Genomic DNA, 22,184 nt, shown 5'->3' with positions numbered 1-22,184 from the left:
TGGCCTGGTTTCCTGTCTCTCTCCAACCGCGCACTCTGGCGCTGTCCCCATCTCCTGTCCCTCTCCCCTGACACACAAAATTCCCTCCATGCCTGTCAGTTCCTCAGACACCCGGATGCTTCCTTCTTTCTTCTTGGCTCTTCCCATGATTCGCTTCTCTCACTCTTCCCATCTTCATGATTGCTCTGTCTGTCTGGGGCCCTCCACCAATCTTTGTCACTGCACTTGCTTCGTTCCCTTTTTTAGAACACTTCCTGAAAACTGGAATCAGACTTTTATTTGTTTTTTTCCCCCACTGGACTCTAAGCTCCACAAGGAAAGGAACCAAATCTCTTCTTGCTGGTCCCTGCAATCCCAGAAAATTGTACAGTTCCTGGCACACATAGGCACTTCAAAAAATATTTGTTGAATGAAAACATTAAGTGATACATTAATCAAGTGATTACTCAACTTAGTATAACAACAAATTGTGACTAACGCTATGACGAAAAGCACAGTGGGACGTGGATCTAGTTTGAGAGGGTCACAAAAGCCACCACATGGAGATTCCATTTGCGTGAGATCTGAGTGGTGGAGAGGAGTTTCATAAGGGAAGCTGGGGAGACATCATGAGAAAGGGTCAGCTCACCCTGATGAAAAACCCCAAGAAGAGTAGTTGAAACCAAAGATCTCCTGGGGATCAGATGTTGACAATCTCCCCTTTGAGGGTGGGGCTGTGTTTGTGTGTAACTTAGTAAGTGACACAATGCAAAGACACCCAAAGGTCATGTTGTCCTGGCTACGTTTAATCAGCTGTGCACCATGAGCGAGGTTTTACTCTCCCTGCTCCTAACAGAGCAGGAAGTGTGCCGAACGCTTCAGCGCACAGCCCGCGCACCGAGGGGTACCCTTACCTCGCACCTTTTTGTGTGATACCAGCTGTATTTACCCAAACAAAACGTCAGACCCCGTCAAGTTCCGTTTGCCCAGCAGACCTCCTTTGCTCAGATCTCTAGGCTTGGACTAAGGAGTGATCAGAGTTCAGACAGTCTTCTCTCAAGGAGGTTTCCAGGGAGCAGGAATCCGAGGACCCCTCAGCCAGCAACAGGTGGAAAGAAGTTAACAATCAAGGGCTCTAAAGGAACAAAGGGCAGGTAAAGGGCTTCTGAAGCTAGTTCAAACACACACATACAGAATTAGCAAAAAGCCTTTTGAACATTAACTTGTCCTTTGACCCATGGCTCTGTTTCTAGAAGGCTGGGCTGAGGAAATGATCAGAGGCAGGCAAAGATGAGTGTACTAGGAGGACGGCTATGAAGTTATTTACAAAGCAGAAAATTGGAAAAATCTGAATGTCCAAAAACAGAAGGAGGGCTAAATAAACCAGAGCATGCCTGAGCTGGTGTGTGGCCATTACAATTATGTTTAGAAATAAATTTTAATTGCTTGGAAAATGCTCTTAACATAACATTAAGTGAAAAAAAGTAAAATGAATAAAATAGCTGCTTCTATAGTGTGAACTCAAGCATTTGCGTTTCTATATATACATGAGAAAGCTGGGTGCGTAGATGAATACAAAGAAGAAGACTGGAGAGAACCTTGCCAGTAAAAATCGCGTTATTGTAAGTTGATTTGTATACGTCTCCATATTTTTTTTTAAGATTTTTTATTCATTTATTTGACAGAGAGAGACACAGCAAGGGAGGGAACACAAGCAGGGGGGAGTAGGAGAAGGCGAAAGCAGGGAGCCCGATGTGGGGCTCGATCCCAGGACCGTCAGATCATGACCTGAGCTGAAGGCAGATGCTTAACCGACTGAGCCACCCAGACACCCCTGTATTTAGTTTTTAAACAAGGGCACCTTACGCATGGTCATAAACGAACAAGAGGATTCTTTTTTATTGACTGACCCGTTTTCTTTTTTATTGTGGTAAAATAGACGTAATGTAAAGCTTACCATTTCAGCCATTTCTACCAGCACAGTTCAGTGGCATCAAGCGCATTTGCATTTTTGAGCAACCCTCACTGCCATCCATCTCCAGAACTTTTTCACCTTGTGAGACCAAAACTCTGTTCCTGTTCAACGCCGACTCCCCATTCCCCTGACCCCATTCCCTGGCAACCACCGTCTAGCTTCTGTCTTTATGACTCTCACTTTTCCACTTACCTCATGGGAGTGGAATCAGACAGCACTCTTCTCTTTATGTCTGGTTTATTTTATTTAGCATAATGCCTTCGAGATTCAAGCCCCTTAGTGTGGTTCCTGCGTCCTGCTAAAGCCCAGCGCTGATCTCCACACCTCCAGCAAGGTCTTTCGCGTGGGACCCGATGAAGCCGAATATTGTGTTTGGCATGCTGAATGTTCCCCTTCCAGGGCCACCGGGAGGGATGTTAAGAGACGATATCAGGGGTTAAGTGTCCACTTCCCGCTTGTCCCCAGCAGCCTCAGGTAGCTGATGTTGCTGCATTCTGGGACTAAGTGGGGAGAGTGGGTGAGTGGAAGAAGCAGCCAGGAACCTCAATTGAAGAAAAGACTGGAAGGAGCTTTTAAAACAGTTACTGAAACTGTAAAACTCACTTTACAGGGACTGAGGGAATGTAAGTTAATCGCCCCCATGCACGAGAGATGCAATGCGGTGTCGGGACACCAGCCTTAAGCGTCTGACAGCTCAGTGCTCAGCTCAGCCTCTGACAGCTGAGACTGTGGGGAGGCTCCTTGACATATCTAGACCTCAGTGCTCTCATCTGTGAAATGAGCACCACGAATGTGTCATCTCCTTCAGTTGCCCTGGTTGCATTTAAAGAACTTCGAACATTGCCTGGCGATAATAAAGGCTCAATATGTGGTAAGTGCTATTAGTATTTAAAAATACTATTATTATCATGGCTGTCCTTTAGTGCCTAAGTGCAGACTAAATCTGGCTTGCTTAACTCGTAGCCCAAAGCTGTTCTTACTCTCTTCCTCTGTGTCCTGCTTTGAACTTTGACCCCTGACCATTCCCCCTACTTTTAACCTTTCTCTACACAGCTCTGGACCTTCCAGATGGGAAAGGGCAAAAAGAGGGAAAAACAGAAGCTAAAAGGGGATGGAGAGAGCCTAGCAAAGACAGGAGAGCCTGTCTGCAAGAGTTTGCATCCACCCAGAAGGAATGAAGAAACAAGCATGAAAATCACTGTTTCACAACTCACAGACAAAGCTCAAAACCCTTTCCTATGTGCTGGTAGTTAGATGTGCCAAGAAACAGCTATCTTTTCCATACCTCATGCTGGAGTAGAGGCCAACCCTCATTTCAACAGGTGGCCCACAGAAACATCTTGGTATGATAAACCTCCATAAACCTTGGCTTGTTTCAAACTCTATTTAATGCTCCCCCCCACCCGCCCAAACCAAACCCTGCCTAGATTTCTAGAACATTCCGTACATGATCATTTTTAAGATTAGCCAGAATTCTCTTCAAGATCCTGGTGTGTAACCTTTTGCTCTTTGTTCCCTTCCTCTGAAGGCGGCTGAGTGCAGTTCTTTTCACACCCTACTTGAAAGGCAGCTGCCAGTGGGAGTATACAGTTCTCTGTCTTGTTTCTTCCATTTCAGAAAGGTTTCTTTCCTACTACTTCTGGCCGTCTGCTCTGCCTGGCTGGGGAGACACCCCAGACTTCCTCCACCCGCATGGCCTTGCAGCCAAAGACCCAAAACACAGGGAGGGGTCGAATTAAAAAACCGGGCACACAAGGAAAAGCAGACATTAAAGGACAACCCAGTCTCCTTAAAAAAAAAAAAAAAAAAGGAACAAGCAAAGAAAGAAATAACGGTGTGTAAATATTTTATTTCAAGTTCTCTTGTGCTAATTAAGGAATATGGACAGTTGTTTCTCACAGGGCTAGCAACTACTCATTTTGAATGGAATCTTCTTAATGGACTGGGATAAACAAGAGAACGTCTTAAAGAGAAGTCTCATTATACAGGCACAGCCCCAAGCCATGTTCCCTTCAGGCGTCTGCTGGCTTCCAGGACGTCGTGGGCGAGGTGAGATGTGCCCAAAAGAGGCGCCTCTTTCAGAGGGCATCTGTGTGAGGGCAGATGCGGGCAGCCTTAGTCACCAAGCGCGCACCTCAGGAGCGTCATTTTAATTCTGAAGTGTTTGAGTATCATATTCATTTCTGAAAACATGCATGCCAGCTTGGCGTCTAGCGCAGGGGACGTCCCATAAATCAGGAGGGAGAGGAAAATGTCAAAAGCCCTATTTTCTAGTTATGTGTGTTTTTGCTCCTTCTGTCCCCTCCTCACCCCTCCCCCACCCCATCTACCTCCTTCCTTCCCCACCAGTAACAGGAGAGATTTGGAAACGCTTCAGCTCTGTACCACCTTGGCACTCTCTTCCGGTTCAGTGTTTCTCGGCTGCTTGAGAATTCAGGATGCACGGGCCATCCACCCGTGTCAACCCCCGGCCTGGCCAGGACCACCTGGGTTGACCAGCCACTTTGACGGATGCAATCCGGAAGAGGAGACAATTTCTCTGTTGAGAGCCACTGCTGTTGGCCTGAATTCGTCAACCAGGATTTATTGGGAGAGCATGAGGGAAGGAAGGAGGAGGGAGACAAATGTACAGAGTCTATCAAGTAAACACAAGTACGGCTCAGTAGTGCAGGGAGTATGACATGCCCAGGAACACACAAAGGAAACCCGGCATGCTTTAAACTTGGCCTGATGGAAATTTCTGTGTCAAGGCGGATTACAGAGGTTCACAGTCAAAAAGTGTGCCAGGCACCATCCCGGGGTGCTTTCACAGACATGGTCCTTTTTAATCCTCCCAAGAAATGCTGGTATGGCCAGCCTGTTATCCTGCGGGTGCCCTCACAAAACCGAGTCTCAGAGGGTCAACTCCACCAAGGCTGCCGAGACTCAGGTCTTCTGGCTACATGACCGGTGGTTACCCACACTGCTCAGGAAGAAAAAAAGTACTCGCTTTTTCAATGTACCTGACATTGATATTAGCCATAGGAATGTAGTTGTGAATAGTAGGGGAAACTGAGCGAGAACTTGCTGTATTTCCTTTGCAACTGCTCTAGGAACCTAGAACAATTCAACAATAAGAAGTTCATTTTAGGGGCACCTGGGTGGCTCAGTGGGTTAAAGCCTCTGCCTTCGGCTCAGGTCATGATCCCAGGGTCCTGGGATGGAGCCCCGCATCGGGCTCTCTGCTCAGCAGGGAGCCTGCTTCCTCCTCTCTCTCTCTCTCTCTCTGCCTACCTCTCTGACTACTTGTGATCTCTGTCTGTCAAATAAATAAATAAAATCTTTAAAAAAAAAAAAAAAAAAGAAGTTCATTTTAAAGAAAGAGGCCACAACCTGGAGGTATAAATACTTCCCAAAGGCGTGTCCTGCAGGCCCATCCCTCCCTGAATCGGCAGGGAGCAGCATGGTGTGGGCAAGCATGTGTTACGCAACTGGCGGTGGTGTCTGTGCAAGGAAGGGGCATAAAGGAGCTATGTAGTAATGGAACACTATTGGACTTACACTGAAGGCTCAGCTAAGGCTTCTCGGAAAAAATAGTATGCCCGAGTCTCAGCTGACTGATTTATGGGTGTGCTAGTAAATTACGAATGTTAAAATGTTATGTCTTGGAATGACTTTCAGTTGGTGGTAGGCCTTTCGACTTTACCATTTTTTTTTTTAAGATTTTATTTATTTATTTATTTATTTGAGAGAGAAAGAGAGAGAGCAGTGGGAGTGGGAAGGGGGCATAAGCAGAGGGAGAGGGAGAAGTAGACTCCCCACTGAGCAGGGAGCTTGCTCCCAGGACCCTGGGATCATGACCTCAGCTGAAGGCAGATGCTTAACCGACTGAGCCACCCACATGCCCCTTGGTTTTTTACCATGTCTTTGCCATTAAAAAAAATCTTTAATAAAATAAGCTTATAATTAGCTACCCTCTTCGGTCTCTAAAATGAGAAAGACTGTTGTTTTTAGGCAATCAGATTTGAGGGAAGGAGTTTCAGAACCTAAGAGATCTGGGTTCAAACCTCAGTTAAATGGCTTTCCAGAAGTATGACATTGGGAGAGTGGCTCGTAATCTCTGAACTTCAGACTCCTTATAGTTAAACAGAGACAGTCATACCTACTCAACAGAATCATGGCATGAAAACCTACAGATAGATGATGGTGTTTATGGATACGTTGTATGTGCTCAGAAAATAAATGTATGGATAAATGATGAAATACGGATTAAACTTAAAGTAGAGCATTTATGCAGAGTAAGTATTTTTTAACCAAAAAAGAAAAACCAAGCCCTCGAAGTCTATTGGTGAGGAAAAGTCCCACGAATGAACAATTATGGCATGATCTCAGAGCTACTGGGGCGGTGTTTCTGGTAGATCTTGGGCAGGGTGGGGGCATCCAGGCTCCGGGTCTGGGTGTTGGGTCTCAAACAGACCTGACAGTAGCCAGAGTCTCCCTTACATGTTCCATGAGCAATGCCAGTGTGACATAGATACAGAGAACCCGTGCATCCTCAGGAGACATCCAGCTGGAGAGCTGTGGAAAGCCCCAGTGGGGCAAGGAGAAGCATTTCTACTCACAGGTTAGGGTTGGCTGTGATTTGTCCTGAGACTTTAAAAATCCTTGCCTCATAGGGATACCAGGAAAGGGTCATAGGTTCATAGGGATACCAGGAAGATTGTATAAGGAGAGTGCACCATGACCAGAGCCAGTGTCTGGTTACACTGGACAGGTAGGCAGCCCAGCCACACGGGGTATCAAACTCCTTCTGCCTGTGGGTATGGCTTGTCTAGAGAAACACAAAATCTGCACCTCCTCTTGTTGGGCCAAGCTGCCTCTTTTTATTAGCTATCCATATACCTGGCTGTTGGCTTTACTATCTCATAAAATTGGCCTGTCAGTCTAGAAAAGCAAAGGCGGACACCCAGCCTGAATTTATTAGCCAGAATGGCTGCGACCCTTAAGAAGGTCTGTCTATCACTCACTTAGGTTTGTGTTGTTTTTTTTCTCCGCACAGCAAAGTGTCAACACTGTCACAAAGAAGCCCTTGCCTGGGGCAGCTTCATCTTCCATAAAATCTGTATGTGTGAGGGAGCAGGAGGTAGGGCTGGGTGTGAGCGAGGTCATCGGTTCCCAAATCTGTCTGAACTTAAATTGGCTATTGAAAAATATGTTTAATGAGAGGCTGTTCGGGAAGGTCTCAGGAATCTGGATTTTTAGAAAGTTCCCCTGGGTAATTCTGATCATCAGCCAGGACTGGGAGTATCTGGCCCCCATCATCTACCAGGTACCATTGGTCTGGAACATTCTAGAATACGGAAGTCCAGAGCTGTCAATAAACCATCTAGGTAGGAAATTGAGAAATAATTTCTTAACAACCTGGGGGAAATTTCTCAACTGAAGGAGACCGTCTTGCCTTTCTATGCCATAAGGAAGACTTCCTTTGCCCGAGAAGCTTCAATATTTTCTATTCCCCCACGAATCATTCGACATTGGGGGCAACTCACCTCAAGGTGTGGTCCACAGACTGGTATCATAGCATCACCTGGGAGCTTGGTAGAACTGCAGACTCTGGAGGCCCACGGTAGACCTCCTGAATCAGAGTCTCTACCGGGGTCCTGAGGAGATTCATATACACACTGAAGTCTAGGAGAGTGCTGGCTCAGGTCACTGGTTCCCAACTCGTTCTTTTGGAATCATCTGGAGAGTTTAAAAAAAAAAAATACTGATGGGTAAATATCAAAGTCCAGGGTAGAAGAATTACTTCAAATTCCCTGGGGCTGTTCGATTGTGCAAGGAAGCAACAAGTTTCAGCAATAACTGATTTAAAGAAATAATAATCATCTTTTATTATTAAAATAATGATTTTATTATTATAAAGAGGGGTTGTAGCAAGGGGTTTTGTACATCATTACTGATTTGGCGTTTTTCCTTCATTAAACTGAAGAGACTGTTTGGGGGCTTGAGCGAAATAAAGAACAGGAATGGCTCGGAAGCCCTCTGATGAGAGCAGAAAGAAAGACGAGTAGAAGATGTTGGGATGTGAACGGTCTCAGTGTCCATTTCCTTCGGAGCCTGCACGGATGGACTAGCACGTCCCGGACAGCACTGGTCTCTCCCCTGCCTTGCAGAGAAACACACCCAAACTAACAGATGTATGAGAAGAAGTCCCCATGCCTAGATGCCTCTCTCTCAATCACAGAAAATTGTTTCTTATGCTCCTGTGCTCTAGTTTAAGCATATTCCTTATTCTGTCAGAAGCTAAGTATAGGTTGTGTGGTTAGTGAGACAGAACAACGATCCAGTTTGGAAAATGAACAGAAGGTGGTATGGAAAACTTCAATCCCATGAATGCCCCTCCACCTGATTCCCCGTGTATCAAAACTCTTTCAGAGCCCAGGCCCACCCCTGAGTCAGTCCTGACTGTCCCCAGCAGGTGAGAGAGGGCAACAATCCAACGGTGGAGGATGGCAGGGCCCAGGTGGGAGGTCAAAGGGCTTGGGTCTGACTTTGGTGTGGACACAGTGTTTGTTTGTTTTTAAAGGTTTTATTTATTTATTTATTTGACGGAGAGAGAGAGAAATCACAAGTAGGAAGAGAGGCAGGCGGGGTGGGGGGGGAGAAGCAGGCTCCCTGCTGAGCAGAGAGTCCGATGCAGGGCTCAATCCCAGGACCCTGAGATCATGACCTGAGCCGAAGGCAGAGGCTTAACCCACTGAGCCACCCAGGCACAGTTTTCTTACCTGTGTTTGAGCTCATCTCACTGTTTGGTACTCCGAGCCATAGTACTTGGAGTGAAGAGTAGTGAGACCCAGCGTGTGAGGCAGCGCTCACTACATCTGGGGGGCTCTCCCCGCCCCCTCCCGTCCCTGGGCTGCATGGCCTCCTGGTTCTCAGCCCCGCAGGCCTCCTTCCCCCCACCCTCCCATCCTTGTGGAGCCGCACCTCTCCCCTAGCTTTGCCCGCGGGCGGCATTCTCCACCGCTTCTGACTAACCCGGAGTCAAATGTTAGGCTCAGAAAAGCCTCAGCAATAAAAATAGCTCCAGGAAGGTGGCAGCTTTAATTCTTTGTGCTTTCGGGTGGCTGAGAGCAGAGAGCTGTTTCCACACCACTCACTGGGAGGCTCTTAGAAACAACATTTGAAACACCAGATAAAAAGCACTGATTTAGGAAAGCCTCCTGGAACGCTTTAATTGGAAAACAGTTCCACCTCGTTCTATTTCCCTGACTACCTCTCTTTTGGAGGGGCCATGCTTTACTCTGAGCCGGGGACCTCGATGTTTCAGGTGGGAACGAGATGAGGCACGTAGTGGAGAGAAGGGCCACAGCCCTGAGGACTCCCTCAAGCTGGCCCCCTCACCAGACCTGAGCCGGAGAAACTAGGCTGGACTGAGTGTCCAGGTCACTGTGTTGGAGGGGGGGGTGCCCCCTCTGATGCCTCAGTGCAACCTCGAAGGAGGTTCCCTGTCTGTGACTCCAGAGGCTTCTCCACAAATGAGGGGCGAGGCCCAGACAATATCTAAGAATGTTCTCCCAGTTTATGACATTGTGGCTTTTTCTTTTTCTTTCTTTCTTTCTTTTTTTTTTTTGAATGTACAGCTCAGGAAAAGGAAAAAGAAAAAAATGCTGGTGTGAGTGTAAGATGCTATTTCAGGACAAGAAATAGTATTTTGGGTGAATCTGAGGGAGTAATTTTGGAAAGTTTCAGACAGAAGCGACCAAAAAAAAAAAAAAAAAAAAAGACTGTATCCAAATAGAGTGCCCAGAAAGGCTTGGCGTGGCCACAGAGAGAGGAGGCTTGGCCTGGAGTCTTTCACTGAAAACCAGAGCAGCAGCTGAAGGGGCAAACCAGCTGGAGCCCAGACGGTGGTGGTTATCAGAGCGTCCCCTGACGGCTGCCTCTCCCAGTCCGGAAGCCCAGAGGAAACGCGTCTGGCTCCAAACACCAAGGACACTGAAGAGGAAAGAGACAGGGAGAGACAGAGAGGGAAAGAGGCAGAGGCAGACAGAGGGAAAGAAGGATTCTGAAAGCAATTCTATATCTTATTCATTTTTAGTGAGGGCCTCCCACGTGCTGAACACTCCGCTAAATCCTGGGACAACGGACCTCCTGATTTCAAGAGCTAAGGATCACCTGCAACCATACTCTCCTGGTGCTCATTACTCCACGGCATCCCCAAGATGAAGCCGCGGCCACACTCAACAGTGGGTCAGTGGACCTGGGAGCATGGACGTTGACGCCAGAATCACCAGGGTTCAAATCCTACCTTGACCACTTATTAGCTGTGTGACCTTGGAAGTAACCTCTCTGTGGCTTTTCTTCATCTATAAAAGAAGAACAGAAAATAGTGTCTACCTTATAAAATCGGTATGAAGATTAAATTAGTTACTATATATTAAGCACCTAGAAAAGGGATTGGCAAATAGTCGGTGCCATATAAATGTTGGCTATCATGATCATCGTCCCTGATTTCCTGATGAGGACAGAGGCCATGGCCAGTGGAGCTGGGCTCAGAGTCAGGGCTCCCTTAAACATCACACTGCAACACTCTAGACAGGCTTATTCCCAAAGAGTTTGTGATTTGGGGTTGCTGTCAGTATTGGCTCTCCTAAAGTGCATGCAGAGTGGACCGATCACCTCACGCCACCAGCAGGTAATCTGATGGAATGGGTTCCATAGTGTGGGCTGTGGACAAACACCGCACCTCACGAAGATGCGTAACCATGGCTGGAGCTATGTCCAGGCTGGCTGAGCGGTGGAAATCATAGCATTGCTGCATCTACAGACCACTCATGACAGCTAGGACCTTCAGAACTCAGGCTTCTGTGCCTGCTTTCCAGAAGCCTCCTTCTGTTCCTCCTGGGAATGATGTCTGTGGCTTCCACGTTTCAAGAATGTTGTTGGTACAAATGATTTTGAAAGTACTGCCCCTGGGTTGAATCCCCAGGGTCGATTCCGATTTAGCTGGCCTGGGGTATGGCCTGGGCATCAACATTTTTTCAAAGTTCTCCAAATGATTCTAATGGGCAGAGAGGTTTGAGAACCACTGGCCTCAGCAGTCCTCTGAGACTGCGGCCATGACTGTGACCCCAGTCCCCCTCCTCTCCTTCCTAACCTCCAGCAGCGTGAGCTGGCTCATGGAGCCTAGCCATTAAATACTACACTTTCAGCCCCCCTGACAGCAAGGTAGGGCTGTGTGGTTACTTCTGTGAGGGGAGACATGCCTCTCCCAGGTCATAGCTACCTCTCTTGCAATCCCCCTTCCCCAGGCTGGAGGCTGACACCTTCCCCAGGCTGGAGAATAGGGGCTCTCTCTGGGTGATCGAGCAATGCTGTAGATGAACTTGTATCGCAGGACAGCCCAAGGAAGGGTCACCTGCCTGGCCTGGATTGCCCACCTAGCTTTAGGCTATTACATGAGAGAAAAATGCAGTCCCATCTGTTTGAGCCTTTGTAATTTTAGGTCTCTTTCTTAAAGCAGAGAAGCCTATTTTCCAGGCACTTTTCCTGCTGGATGGCTTTAAAGGAGGAATGAATGCCAAGTCACCTGAGGAGCTTTTCACTATCTGTCCAGGAACCCCCTCAGATCTAGCAAATCAACATGGCCAGTGATAGGACGAGGCATCTGCTGTTTGGGGGACAGGCTTTGTTGGTTTGTTTGCTTGCTTTTAAGTTCATTGCTAATGACAGAATGGAATTAAATACCTTTGACCAAGTAGATTTGATGGAGACGCAAAGAACCAATTAGCCACACGCACAGCAACTGAAATGCCAACAGGCTGATCGGGAAGAGAGATCAGGAGGAAAGGCTAGTGTTGTCTGCTTACTGTCTGCCTCCTGCTGTCCTTTTAAAAATTATTTATTGAGCACATACTATGTGGTCTTCGTTTCTTTCTTTTTTTTTTTTTATAAGACTTTTCTTTTTTTTTTTTTAAGGACAGTTTTAGCTTTATAGAAAACTTGAAAGGAAAGCCCAGAGATTTCCAGATAGCCGTCCCCCCCACATATGCAGAGCCTCCCCATTATCCACATGCCCTGCCTCAGGCGTATATTCGTTATGGTTGATGAACCTGCATTTGACATGCCATCATCACCCACGCTCTAGAGTTGACATTAGAGTTCACTGCTGCTGTGGCACATTCTACGGGTTGGGACAAATGTATGATGGCATGTATCCACCAAGGGAACATTAAACCGAGTATTCTCACTGCCCTAAAAATCCTTTCTGCGCCACCTCTTCCTCCCTCCCCATATTCTACAACCCTTGGCAACCACGGATGTTTTTCCTGTCTCCGTAGCTGTGCCTTTTCCAGAATGTCATATAATTGAAATCACACAGCGTGTAGGTTTCTCAGACTGGCTTCTCTCACTTGGCAAGGGGCATGTAAGTTTCCTCCTTGTCTTTCTGTGGCTGGATAGCTCATTTCTTTTTATTGCTAAATAATACTCTGTGGTATAGAGGTACCATGGTTTCTCCATTCGGCTACCGAAGAACACTGGATAGCTTCTAAGTTTTTGGCAATTATGAGTACGCTGCTATCAACATCCTTGTGCAGGTGTTTGTGTGGACAGAACTTTCCATCTCATTTGGGTAAATAGCAAGGGGTAGGATTTCTGGATCGCACATGTGTAGCTTTTAAAGCCCCACAGGTGAGCCGATTACCCATCCTGGGGAGGACGGTGTAAGGGCAACAACCAAGACAGACCCCAGAGCCCGGGGCCCCTGGAGGTCTGTGATCGGGTAGGAGAGACACAGTGTGCTGAGTGAACCCTGGGCTGGGAACACCCTTCCTCCCTGCCCTGTCCCCAACATCACCTTCCATGGCCCTGGACCCAGGAAGGGAGCTCAGGGGTCATTTACCAATTGATTTGAGTGAGCCACAAGCAAACAGAGGGGGGCAAGTGAGAGCCTCCCTGTGCTTACTCTTCCAGCAGCGGAACATGCTGGCAAAGCATCTTGTTCTCAAAACGTTGATATTTTAAATCAAAAAGGGGGGCTTGCAACATGCATATTTACAAATGTCCTTTTTGTGTGAAACGTTGCCATGGAGACCTGCAACTGTGACACCAATTTATGGCTTAAGAGCACCATCAGCCTCCTGGTGTGAAGCCAGGTAGCCCGCAGGGCCTGTGCTGCTGCACCTGCTGGTGCTGGGTGGCACCTGTGGGTGTCTGGGGACAACAGGGAACGGTCTCTTCAACAGGGAAAGCCTTCCAGGACCAAAGATGCTGCGTTCTCGTTCAGAACAGCTAATTAGGCAAGGCGGGCAGCATCTGTCTCCCTGAGACCAAATTCTTTCCATTTCAAAGCCTTCACAGATGTGAGCTCCCTGCAACCCTTCCCTCCTGCCCCAATCGCCAAGTAATCTGGCTTTGGCTGGCAGAACTTGGCCTTCAGAATGCACAAACTCAGTTCACCCTCCAGACTCCAGACGAGTGAGAGGAGCTGCCAGAGACTTCCTCCAGTGCCCAGGCCTGTTCCTAAAAGCAACCCGGCTCACAAGACCCTTGCATGCTAATAACTGTGCCTCTCACTAAACGGAGCTCTTTTCCAAACCATGAAGACTTACACCAAGCTCTTCCTGGGCTGGAACTTCTGGAACTCAGATGCCCAAAACAGAAACTGTAGTAAAACGTTAACGGTGCAGAAACAGTATCAAGGAAACAGATGTCGCCTTGTACTCTATCAGAATGTTTCCTACACTTGGAAGTCCAGGGTATCTGCTTTCCAGGGGGAAGGGGGAGTTCTTCTGAGTCCTGAATGGGGATGCAGAAGTGACCTTGCCTTGTGGTTCTTGAGGATAGGACTTGACTTCCATTTTGCTCCTAAGGACTATTGCAGACTGGGAACTGACGGGTTGATGTAGTCAGAGACATGGGGCTTGGCCACTGGGTCAACTTCTTCCCTTCTGAGATTGCGACCTGGTGTCTCCGTTCCCTAGAAGACTTGCCTTCTCTCCGTCCACAGAGGGTCCCCTCTGCTCTCAGAGTGTGGACCGTTCTCAGGACACAGCGCGGAACAGCAGGCCGCCCCAGGGTCTTTCAACGCCTGTTTTTTGAAGTGTTGCGCAGAAGCTCTTTCTGCCCTCTTTTCAAAACAGAAATTAAAGTAGATTACGAGGTGTGTGGGTTGACAGCTCGCATGAAACACTGAACTTACCCAAAGAGAACTGGCGGACGAGTATCTGGAAAGACTCCTTCACCCCACCCCTGCGGCCGTCTACCCTTCCCTACTTGATAGTCTAATCTGGCCCAAGTGTTGTATTTGACAAAACCTTCCACTGTCGCTGAGGAGGACTCAGGAAAGCTCACTGAATCTTCTTCAAAGGCGCTTCCCTCTTGCGGATGAGACATGCAGATCAGTTGAGCACCTTGCCAGTTAATGAAGACCAGAAAGGAGAGAATCCCTGAGGTGCGCTTGAATGTGGAGGGCCGTCCAACAGCCGCCGCTTAATTCTTCAACCTAATTCAACCTAATTCAACTGAAAAAAGACAAGGGCCCCTTGGAAGCGTCTTTGAGTGGTGGTCCATGCTTTCCAGGCCTCGGCCCTAGGAACTGAGTGAAAAGGCTTTGCCATCACTAATTTTCTGCACCTCGTTTTCCGCTTCCTAGAAAGCTTCTCTGTCCCCACAGCAGTTTCTAATTATGTTGCTGAATTAGCCCATGATTCATTGCCATTTTCATTTCCCAAACGAAGAGCCATTCTTTTTGTGTTTGTGCAAAACCCTGCCAGGAAATCCTCAGCGTTCTGTGTCCGTGGCTAACCCGGATCCCACTGATGGTATCCTGCTCAGGGCCCCGCTGGGCGCAGGCAAGTCTGAGCTGCTGTCTTGTGGGGAAGATCGGAGGGGGGATGGGGGGGTCAGGAGAGGGTAAAGTAACCACAAGGCCTCTGGGGTCTAGGTTGCACTCCTTGCCACTTGTGTGACCTCTCTAAATCTCAGTTTCCTAGCTGTGAAGTGGGCACAGCTGATAGTCCCTATGTCATAGGGGTCTGTTGAAGATTCCATAAGATACCGATCACACAGATAGTGACTAACACAGTTCCAGTTTTAGTATAATGCTATTATTGTTCATTAATTGTTAGTAGCATCCAGGGCCACAGAATTTGACTAATCAAAACTTGTCATTCATGATATACCATTACCATTGAGCCTCAGTATCCCTCTCCCCTCGCTTCCCCACCCCAAGCTCCCATTTTCATCTACCATATTTATCCATTCCCTCGTTTTGTTTTCTGCTGCTGTTGTTTTATCCCAGGTAAATAATAATAATAGATCACTTAGCTCAACTTTGTTTTTGAACTTTATAAGAAGAATTGTGAGCTCTCTATAGTTTCTGGGTCTTGCTTTTCTCATTTAAGGTCATCATCCAGTGTTACGCCAATGTGTAACAGTCACCTATGTGGATGCATCTAACTGTGGTTCATTTGTTTTTTCATTGTTGTACAATATTCTGTCCTATAAGTCTACATATTTATTACTAAATACATTATTATACATAGTCATTCTCCTATTCACGGACATTTGGGGGGGTGTTGGAAAACAGCTTTACTGAGATAATAATTCACACATCACAAAAGTCACCTACTTGGAATACACACTTTAAAGGTTTAATCACAGAGTTGCATAACCATCATAATCATCGATTTTAGAACATTTACATTACAACTGAGAAGATACTTTGTATACCCATTAGCAGCTGCTTACTAGCCTCTGCAATCCTCCCAGCCACTGGCAAACCCCCAATCTACTTTCTGTTTCTAGACATCAGCCTACTCTGATCATAGCGTGTACAAGGAGTCATACAATATGTAGCCTTTTGTGTCTGGCTTCTTTCATTTAGCAAAATGTTTTCAAGGTTCTGTTATGTTGTTGCCTGCATCAGAACTTCCTTTTATTGTCAAATAATATTCCCTGTTTTATTTATCTATTCATTAGTTTGTGGGCATTTGGGCTGTTTATGGCTTTTTGCTCTTATGAAGTGTTTTTATGAACATCATGCCACATTATTTCCTGGGCACACGTGCAAGAGTCTCTCTAGGGTAAATTCTGGGGCCGGAGCTGTTGAAATACAGGGAAGGCAAATGTTCAACCCTGAGAGATGATGCCAAATGGCTTCCCATATATTGTAACAGCAAACCCCTCACCAGCAAAACAAAAGGGACCATTGACCCACATCCTTGCTGGCATTTGGCATCAACAGAATTTCTAGTTTTCAAAAGGACCATTTTATTCTATTTGATTTTTAGCAAACCACCACTCTGCATTTGACTCATTGCCTGATAATAAGGTACTAATGGAGATTCAGATGGAAACCACCACCTGCCCATATCTCCTTCCATAATTAGCAGTACTCTTCTGTAATAGTTCTAGCTTTTTCTCGCTGACCCTGCATTCTGATGTTATTGTGCATACTAATGTTCTTCCTTCCCAGATGGGCTCTCAGAGTCCCTCTCTACCTCTCCCCATGCGGAGAGCAGACACAGGCTGTCCTGTGTCTTTAGTCCTGGTAACAACCACGCTCGTACCTTGCCCCACACACAATACAAACTGACACATTCATACCCTAGACCTCCGGCTGCATCCAGACAGAGGAATGACAGTGCAGGAAGCTGATTCGATGACTTCTGACCCAAAGAGAAGAACCCTGCTCTTCGTTGGCAAAGGCTCGTGCCATGAATGCTGGGAGAGGCGGGAACCCTAGGCTTTGCTTTCCACAAGTTACTCATCACTGTCTTTTATCCGGTTCATCTGATCCAAGTTACAGGATGTCACTATCATTCCCCTGCACGGAATTCTCTCCAGATGCTCATTTATTTATACTCTTTCCCATTAATTTAATTTCGATAATGCTTTGCTCCAGAGGGCTCTACAAAACACTTTTAAAATAAGTAAATACCTCACAGAGAGATCAACTCTAAAAACGGGAGAAAGAAAGGAGTGGAAGCAGAGCCTTAGAAGAAAAGAAGCAGGGAGGGAAACCTTTTGGTATGGTGATGGACAGGGAGATCCTTGCTGTCCGAGGCCCCTGGAGGAAGGACGTGCTGCTCTGTCCTGTACAGTCAGCGGACCCCCTCCAGTTCTTGGCTCCTTCAGGGAGCCTCTGCGGCAGAGGGTTCTCCGGCCGGCCATCTTGCTCACGTCCAGTGACTGACCCAGGACTGCTTCTGACAGCCTGGCTGTTTTGGCCTGAGCTCCTTCAGGTCAGTCAAAACTTTGCTGGGCTTGCATCACTGTTCTCTTGACTAATCCTGCCATCTCTGGCTCCCTCTCATGTCTGTACCCCCCAGCCATTTCCATGTCTGTTTCTGGAGAGCCTATTTTTGTGTGATCATGTTTTTCACTATTTAGCCAACCTCAAGTTGTTTGACATATGGCTATTTATAATTATTTTCTGCAAATATAAGCAGAGCTGAAATTAATATCCTTGAAACTATGTTTTTCTCATGTTCTAAGACAGTCAATATCCTCAGAGTTAATGCCTAAAATGGACTGGCACATTTTAAAAGGTTAGGCACACTTTATGACTTTAAATACTCATTGTCAAATTGCCCTCAGACATGTTGAGCTAATTACTATTCCCACCAATACTGTATGAGGGCTGTGATATTGTGATATAATAAGAGAATTATAATAATAAGAGAGATATATTTTGGGGACACCTCGGGTGGCTCAGTCAGGTAAGCGTCTGCCTTTGGCTCAGGTCATGATCCCAAAGTCCTGGGATGGAGTTTCGCATCAGGCTCCCTGCTCTGTGAGGATCCTGCTTCTCCCTCTTTCTCTGCTGCTCCCCCTGCTTGTGCTCTGTGTCTCTCTTTCTCTCACAAATAAATAAATAAAATCTTAAATTATAAATTTAAATTGTTAAATTAAATTAAAATATATATATTTTATATATATGTATATATATATATATATATATATATATATCTTCATCCGTAGTTCCTGACACATGGCATCTGAAACCGCTATAATTTTCTGTGTAAGAACTATGATAATATCTTTCGTTATAGTATTTAATTTTGTCCCCAGTTCCTGAAATAGCTTCAAAGGGATAAAAGTGAAATGGTGTATTTTGTTATTTATAACAAATTTCAGCAACACCTGAGTTTATGTTAATGAAGTGGCTTTTGAAAAGACCAAGGGTTGGGGCTGGTTGCAAGGGGAACCAACCTTGTGATTAGAGAGTTGGAACTTTCAGCCTCACCCCTTGGCCTTGGGAGAGAGGAGGGGACTTTGGAAAAGGAATCAGTCACCAATGGACAATAATGTCATTAATAATACCAGTTTACAGGCAATTGGTCAGAAGCCTGGGTGACAGCCTGGACTTGAGATTAGAGTCTGAAGTGGGGGATGGGCAGTTGCTGGGGACTGAGCCTTACCCTGTGGCATGTACAGGTAGATAGCTTCTGAATCAAGTTAGACCATAGAACATCCAGCAGATGTCACAGAACTGCCTGGAGTAGGAGAACTTTCACCTTAGGTGAACCAGTAATGAAATATTCAGTGTGTAGCAGGTGAAGAAAGTACAATTCTCCTTTATAAGGGTATAGGAGACAGTCTGTTTCTAAGTCCATGTTTTATGTTTGTAAAAGTTTTTTCCATATATTTTTTGTTTTAATTTTTTTCTTTGATTACTCAGGAAACTGAACATATATTTGTTTGTTTGTTTGTTTTCTTATTTAAGTAATCTCTACACCCAGTGTGGGGCTCGAATGCATGGACCCGAGATCAAGAGTCAAATGCTCTACCAACTGAGCCAGACACGCACCCATGAACATTTTTTTAAGGGGTAAAGCAGCAAAAGGTAATGTGGAATAAGAACGGATGTTTACTTTTTTATTTTATAAAAAAGATTTTGTTTATTTGACGGACAGAGATCACAAGTAGGCAGAGAGGCAGGCGGGCGGGGGAGGGAACAGGCTCCCCGCTGAACAGAGAGCCCCCAATGTGGGGCTTGATCCCAGGACCCTGAGATCATGACCTGAGCCTAAGGCAGAGCCTTAACCCAGCGAGCCACCCAGGTGCTCCAAGAACAGATTTTTAAACAGCTCTGTTGATTTAGTATAAAGTGTATATATTTAAAGTGCAAAATTAGGTGAGTTTTGAATATGGATACGTCTCAGAAACCACCATTGTAATCAAGGAAATGAAGATATCTATGACCTGCTAAAGTTTCCCCCAGCCTTTTGTAATCCCATCCTGTCATTTCCCCACTCCCACACGATAACCACCCTCCCCAGATAACCACCAATCTGTCACTATAGACTAGTTTACATTTTCATATATTTTATATAAAAGAAATCTAGTATGAACTCTACTCTTGCTTCCTTCACCACATATAAGTGTTTTGAAATTCATCCATTTGTTGCATAGATCAATAATTCTATTCTTTTTTACTTTTATATATATTCCATTATATAGATGCACCACAATTTCTGTATCCATTTATCTCCTGATGAACATTTGGTTTGTTTCCATTTTTTGACTATTACTAATAAAGCAAAACATGAACAAAAAGTTCATGCTCCAGAATGTGTATGGACATAGGATTTCATTCCTCTTGGGTACATGGTGTGACATGGCTGTGTCACATGGCTTTAGTTATTTCAGGTGGTAAGTTAAATCTGGTCCCCATGATTCTATCTTGGGCAGAAGCCAACTTGAGCATTTTTCAGAATAACTTTTATTTATTTATTTATTTATTTTAAGAGAGAGAGTGGGAGTTGGGAGGGGGTAGGTGGGAGAAGCTGAGGAAGACAGAGAACCTCAAGCAGACTTCATGCCCAGCAGAGAGCATGATGTGGGGCTTGATCTCATAACCCTGAGATCATGACCTGAGCCGAAAGCAAGTGTCAGATACTTAACCGGCTGAGCCACGCAGGCACCCCTCAGAATACATGTCTTTATGACGGTGAATTGTAGGTGTACGCTGAACACGTAAAAATGTTTACATTTGTATTTCATCTTTTTCTTTACATCCACCAGGAATTTGATTCCTCTCTCTGAATACCTTTCAGATATTCAGCTATGGCCCTTGCAGAGAACTGGTAGGGTTGCTCTCCTTGGAGTAGCAGCCATCGGCTTCAGGGATTTTACAGCCTAGGGGTGGGAGCTGAGGTATTCCAGGCTGGAAGCTTTGGGCAGGCCTCCCAGGATCTCCATTCTAGACTGCATTAGAACATAATGTTGGACATGGAGCCGCAGCCTTGTCTTAAACCAGCTCTGAGACTGTGGTGGGGTAGCCTGGCTTCTGCCCTAATAAAATTTTTATTTTGTGATACTGTTTTAGATACACAAGTATATAAGAGAAGCTAAAGAAAATGTCTGGGGTCTACCAGGGGGCCTGGCAACTGACTGGAGGCAATTCCAAGATGTCTGGATTCCAAGAACTATCAATTCTGCTATCACTTTGGGCTTTTGTCATTTCCTTCCCCATCAGTGAATTTTTAATTGATCTGGGGAGGACATGAGTGACTTTCACAAACCAACCAGGGACTTTGTCTTTTGGGCTTGGTTTCCAAGGTCTATCAACTGGATTTAAGTGACATCTTACAACACTTCATCTAACAGCCTCAGAATATTCATTCTTCTCAAGCTCATGTGGAACATTTTTCAAGGTAGACCGCCTTCAAGGCCATAAAACACATCTTAACAAATTTAAAAGAATGTAAATCATACAAAGCATGCCCTCAGGACACAGTGGAATTAAACTAGAAATCAATAACATACGAATAGCTGGAAAATCCCCAAATCGCTGGTGATTAAACAACACACATCTAGGGGCGCCTGGGTGGCTCAGTGGGTTAAGCCGCTGCCTTCGGCTCAGGTCATGATCTCGGGGTCCCGGGATCGAGTCCCACGTCGGGCTCTCTGCTCGGCAGGGAGCCTGCTTCCTCCTCTCTCTCTCTCTGCCTGCCTCTCTCTGCCTACTTGTGATCTCTGTCAAATAAATAAAAACAACACACATCTAGATATCACAGGGATCAAAGAAGAATGCTAAAGAGAAATTTTAAAATATTTTAAACTAAATGAAAATACAATCTACCAAAATGTGTAGGATACAGCAAGAGCAGCGCTTATACGGAAACTTATGGTATTGAAAGCCTATACTGGAAAAGAAGAAAGATCTAAATTAATAATCTAAGTTTCCACCTTAGAAAACTAGAGGAAGAAGAACAATATGTAGTTAAAGCAGAAGAAGAGAAAAATAAAAATTAGAGCAGATTTGTTGAAATTGAAAACAGGAATTAATGAAAATAAAAGCTGGTTCTTTGAAAAATCAATAAAAGTACTAATACCAGAGATAAAATAGAGGTCATCACTACTTATCCATTCTAATAGGCAACTATTAGAATGGCAAAAATCTGACAATAGCAATTGCTGGCGAAGATATAGAGAAACAAGGAATTCTCATTCATTGCTGGTGGGAATGCGAATGTTATAGCCTCTCTGGAAGTGTAAATACAAAGCAAAATGTAGTCTTGCTGTACAATCCGGCAATCACTCCCCTTGGTATTTACCCAATATGGTTGAAGGCATACCCATTAAAAAACTGATACACAAATGTTTATAGCAGATTTATTCATAATTACCAAAAACTAGAGGCAATCAAGGTATCCTTCAATAAATAAATGGATAAACAAACTGCCATATACTTATGGTAGAATAGTACTCAGCGATTAAAAAAAATGAAGGATCAAGTCACGAAGAGACATGGCAGAAACTTATATGTATATTGCTAAGTGAAAGAAGCCCATCTAGAAAGGCTATATTTTGTGTGATTCCAACTATATACAGCATCCTGAAAAAGACCAAACTATAGAGAGAGTAAAAAGATCAGTGGTTGCCAGGGATTGGAGGGAGGGAGGAGGGGTGAGTAGGTGAAGCATAGAGGATTTTTAGGGCTGTGAAACTATTCTGCATGATACTATATTCATGAATACATGAGATTATGCATTTGTCAAAACCTACAGAATGTGTAACACCAAGAGTAAGCCTTAATGTAAACTGTGGAGTTTAGTTAAAAATAATCTATTGACATTGGTTTGTTAACTATAACTATTAGGTACGATTAGTGTACCACAGTAACGCATGTTGTTAGTAATAGCAGAAACTAACTGTGTGGGGGAAGAAGGGTATGGGGTCCTCTATACTACCTGCTCAATTATTCTATAAATATAACACTGTTCTTAAAAATAAA

The sequence above is a fragment of the Neovison vison genome, chromosome 5 (genome assembly GCF_020171115.1).
Source record: "Neovison vison isolate M4711 chromosome 5, ASM_NN_V1, whole genome shotgun sequence".
In the NCBI taxonomy this organism is placed as follows: Eukaryota; Metazoa; Chordata; class Mammalia; order Carnivora; family Mustelidae; genus Neogale; species Neogale vison.
The sequence above is the reverse complement of the archived record's forward strand: the minus strand, read 5'-3'. Positions refer to the sequence as shown.